The following is a 5,000-nucleotide window of genomic DNA, read 5'->3' on the forward strand; positions in this document are numbered from 1 at the left end:
AGAAAACAGCAACCCTCTTACACTGCAAGAGGACAGCGGGGAATTGGAGCCCTCCCGTGGACTCTGGCCGCAATTGCACCTATTAAAAAAAAAAAAAAAAAAAAAAAAAGCATTATTTTCCAGCATTAAAGGCATCATTTCCAGGCCTTTTGGGGCCCCATTTTAAACAGTTTGTAGTATTTCGGTGACGCCGAGGCGTCCGTCAGGTCTTCCCGGGCAATGTGAGGCCTTTTGGGGCCATAAATTACTGTTAATTAGGGGCCCTGGATGCCTTTTGGGGCCCTATTTTCAGACAGAAAACAGCAACCCTCTTACACTGCAAGAGGACAGCGGGGAATTGAAGCCCTCCCGTGGACTCTGGCCGCAATTGCACCTATAAAAAAAAAAAAAATGCATTATTTTCCAGCATTAAAGGCATCATTTCCAGGCCTTTTGGGGCCCCATTTTAAACAGTTTGTAGTATTTCGGTGACGCCGAGGCGTCCGTCAGGTCTTCCCGGGCAATGTGAGGCCTTTTGGGGCCATAAATTACTGTTAATTAGGGGCCCTGGATGCCTTTTGGGGCCCTATTTTCAGACAGAAAACAGCAACCCTCTTACACTGCAAGAGGACAGCGGGGAATTGGAGCCCTCCCGTGGACTCTGGCCGCAATTGCACCTATAAAAAAAAAAAAAAAAAAAAAGCATTATTTTCCAGCATTAAAGGCATCATTTCCAGGCCTTTTGGGGCCCCATTTTAAACAGTTTGTAGTATTTCGGTGACGCCGAGGCGTCCGTCAGGTCTTCCCGGGCAATGTGAGGCCTTTTGGGGCCATAAATTACTGTTAATTAGGGGCCCTGGATGCCTTTTGGGGCCCTATTTTCAGACAGAAAACAGCAACCCTCTTACACTGCAAGAGGACAGCGGGGAATTGAAGCCCTCCCGTGGACTCTGGCCGCAATTGCACCTATAAAAAAAAAACAAAAAAAAAAATGCATTATTTTCCAGCATTAAAGGCATCATTTCCAGGCCTTTTGGGGCCCCATTTTAAACAGTTTGTAGTATTTCGGTGACGCCGAGGCGTCCGTCAGGTCTTCCCGGGCAATGTGAGGCCTTTTGGGGCCATAAATTACTGTTAATTAGGGGCCCTGGATGCCTTTTGGGGCCCTATTTTCAGACAGAAAACAGCAACCCTCTTACACTGCAAGAGGACAGCGGGGAATTGGAGCCCTCCCGTGGACTCTGGCCGCAATTGCACCTATAAAAAAAAAAAAAAAAAAAAAGCATTATTTTCCAGCATTAAAGGCATCATTTCCAGGCCTTTTGGGGCCCCATTTTAAACAGTTTGTAGTATTTCGGTGACGCCGAGGCGTCCGTCAGGTCTTCCCGGGCAATGTGAGGCCTTTTGGGGCCATAAATTACTGTTAATTAGGGGCCCTGGATGCCTTTTGGGGCCCTATTTTCAGACAGAAAACAGCAACCCTCTTACACTGCAAGAGGACAGCAGCGGGGAATTGGAGCCCTCCCGTGGACTCTGGCCGCAATTGCACCTATAAAAAAAAAAAAAAAAGCATTATTTTCCAGCATTAAAGGCATCATTTCCAGGCCTTTTGGGGGCCCCATTTTAAACAGTTTGTAGTATTTCGGTGACGCCGAGGCGTCCGTCAGGTCTTCCCGGGCAATGTGATGCCTTTTGGAGCCATAAATTACTGTCATTAGGGGCCCTGGATGCCTTTTGGGGCCCTATTTCCAGACAGAAAACAGCAACCCTCTTACACTGCAAGAGGACAGCAGCGGGGAATTGGAGCCCTCCCGTGGACTCCGGCCGCAATTGCACCCCTAAAGAAATGCATTTTTTTCCAAGTGTGCACTATAGAGAGAAACCCTACTTATGAAGGGAAATAAACCCCGGGCTGTTGCACATGTGTCTTAGGACAGCAATAGACGGGCTTTTTAAACAGAACGGCATATTTTGGGCTACCCGGGGTGTCCAGCGCGTGTCCCCGGGGTATGTGAGGCCCTTTGGGGCATGCGGACAGGAAATGTCCTGAACGATCCAAAATCACACCCTGGTTTGAGTGCCACATGTCCCGCAGCAGGTCACCCGAGTCCAGGTGCCCGACATGTACAAAGCGCCCCCCAGCAAAGTCACACTGTGAGTGGGGAAGAAAAGTTGGGAAAGTGTGCAAAAATCCCCCAAATGTTCTAAAATCACACCCAGGTTTGAGTGCCACATGTCCCGCAGCAGGTCACCCGAGTCCAGGGATGCCCGACATGTCCAAAGTGCCCCCCAGCAAAGTCACACTGTGAGTGGGGAAGAAAAGTTGGGAAAGTGTGCAAAAATCCCCAAAACGTTCAAAAAGCACACCCAGGTTTGAGTGCCACAAGTCCCGCAGCAGGTCACCCGAGTCCTGGGGTGCCCGACATGTACAAAGCGCCCCCCAGCAAAGTCACACTGTGAGTGGGGAAGAAAAGTTGGGAAAGTGTGCAAAAATCCCCAAAATGTTCTAAAAGCACACCCAGGTTTGAGTGCAGCAAGTCCCGCAGCAGGTGACCCGAGTCCAAGGGTGCCCGGCATGTCCAAAGCGCCCCCAGCAAAGTCACACTGTGAGTGGGGGGGAAAAGTGGGAAAAGTAGGCAAAAGTCCCGAAAATGGTCCAAAATGACACCCAGGTTCGAGTCCCACAAGTCCCGCAGCCGCCCACCCGAGTCCAGGGATGCACGACATGTCCAAAGAAATAATAAAAATCCACAAAAATCCGGGGGCCGGATTCCGGCGTACCGCTTCGGCCCGCGTGCCCTAGTTTGGAGACCGATTTTAAAAATTTGCCGTTGACGGCTAGTTTTTTTCCTTATCACACCCACATTTGAGTGCCACAAGTCCCGCCGCGTTCCACCCAAGTCCAGGGGTGCCAAGAGGTGCCCAGCGTGGCCAGGACGCATGCAGCAAAGTCACAGGGGAAGTGGGGTAGAAAAGTGGGGAAAGTCTGGAAAAGGTCGTGAAAATGGTCAAAAATCACACCCAGGCTGGCGTGCAGCAAGTCCCGCCGCGTTCCAGCCGAGCCCAGGGGTGCCAGGAGGCACCCAGCGTGGCCAGGGCGCACCCAGCAAAGTCACAGGGGAAGTGGGGAAAGTCTGGGGGGAAAGTCGTGAAAATGAGCAAAAATCACACCCAGGCTGGAGTGCAGCAAGTCCCGCCGCGTTCCAGCCGAGCCCGGGGGTGCCAGCAGGCACCCAGCATGGCCAGGGCGCACCCAGCAAAGTCACAGGGGAAGTGGGGAAAGTTGGGGAAAAAGTCATGAAAATGATCAAAAATCACACCCAGGCTGGAGTGCAGCAAGTCCCGCCGCGTTCCAGCCGAGTCCAGGGGTGCCTGGAGGCACCCAGCATGGCCAGGACGCACCCAGCAAAGTCACAGGGGAAGTGGGGAAAGTCGGGGAAAAAGTCATGAAAATGATCAAAAATCACACCCAGGCTGGAGTGCAGCAAGTCCCGCCGCGTTCCAGCCGAGCCCGGGGGTGCCAGCAGGCACCCAGCGTGGCCAGGGCGCACCCAGCAAAGTCACAGGGGAAGTGGGGAAAGTCTGGGGAAAAGTCGCGAAAATGATCAAAAATCACACCCAGGCTGGAGTGCAGCAAGTCCCGCCGCGTTCCAGCCGAGCCCGGGGGTGCCAGCAGGCACCCAGCGTGGCCAGGGCGCACCCAGCAAAGTCACAGGGGAAGTGGGGAAAGTCGGGGGGAAAGTCGTGAAAATGATCAAAAATCACACCCAGGCTGGAGTGCAGCAAGTCCCGCCGCGTTCCAGCCAAGCCCAGGGGTGCCTGGAGGCACCCAGCATGGCCAGGACGCACCCAGCAAAGTCACAGGGGAAGTGGGGAAAGTCGGGGAAAAAGTCATGAAAATGAGCAAAAATCACACCCAGGCTGGAGTGCAGCAAGTCCCGCCGCGTTCCAGCCGAGCCCCGGGGTGCCAGCAGGCACCCAGCGTGGCCAGGGCGCACCCAGCAAAGTCACAGGGGAAGTGGGGAAAGTCTGGGGAAAAGTCGCGAAAATGAGCAAAAATCACACCCAGGCTGGAGTGCGGCAAGTCCCGCCGCGTTCCAGCCGAGCCCAGGGGTGCCAGGAGGCACCCAGCATGGCCAGGACGCACCCAGCAAAGTCACAGGGGAAGTGGGGAAAGTCGGGGAAAAAGTCATGAAAATGAGCAAAAATCACACCCAGGCTGGAGTGCAGCAAGTCCCGCCGCGTTCCAGCCGAGCCCCGGGGTGCCAGCAGGCACCCAGCATGGCCAGGGCGCACCCAGCAAAGTCACAGGGGAAGTGGGGGATTTTTTCTAAGTACCCAATCGAGAGAGGCTAAAAAGCACCTCTTTTTACCTTCTCTCGATTTTCCCAAGTACAAAATCGAGAGAGGCTAAAAATCCCCTCTTTTTACCTTCTCTCGATCAGACACTTAGAAAAAAAACGGGGAAAAAAAAAAATTTCTGGGATTTTTTCTAAGTACAAAATCGAGAGAGGCTAAAAAGCACCTCTTTTTGCCTTCTCTCGATTTTTCCAAGTACAAAATCGAGAGAGGCTAAAAATCCCCTCTTTTTACCTTCTCTCGATCAGACACTTAGAAAAAAAACGGGGAAAAAAAAAATTTCTGGGATTTTTTCTAAGTACAAAATCGAGAGAGGCTAAAAAGCACCCCTTTTTGCCTTCTCTCGATTTTTCCAAGTACAAAATCGAGAGAGGCTAAAAATCCCCTCTTTTTACCTTCTCTCGATCAGACACTTAGAAAAAAAACGGGGAAAAAAAAAATGTCTGGGATTTTTTCTAAGTACAAAATCGAGAGAGGCTAAAAAGCACCTCTTTTTGCCTTCTCTCGATTTTTCCAAGTACAAAATCGAGAGAGGCTAAAAATCACCTCATTTTACCTTCTCTCGATCAGACACTTAGAAAAATTTCCCCACTCGTCCTTCCAATGCATTTCAATGGGATTGGAGTTTTCGGCTGGGATTTTTTCTAAGTACAAAATCGAGA

The sequence above is a fragment of the Entelurus aequoreus genome, linkage group LG20 (genome assembly GCF_033978785.1).
Source record: "Entelurus aequoreus isolate RoL-2023_Sb linkage group LG20, RoL_Eaeq_v1.1, whole genome shotgun sequence".
NCBI lineage: Eukaryota > Metazoa > Chordata > Actinopteri > Syngnathiformes > Syngnathidae > Entelurus > Entelurus aequoreus.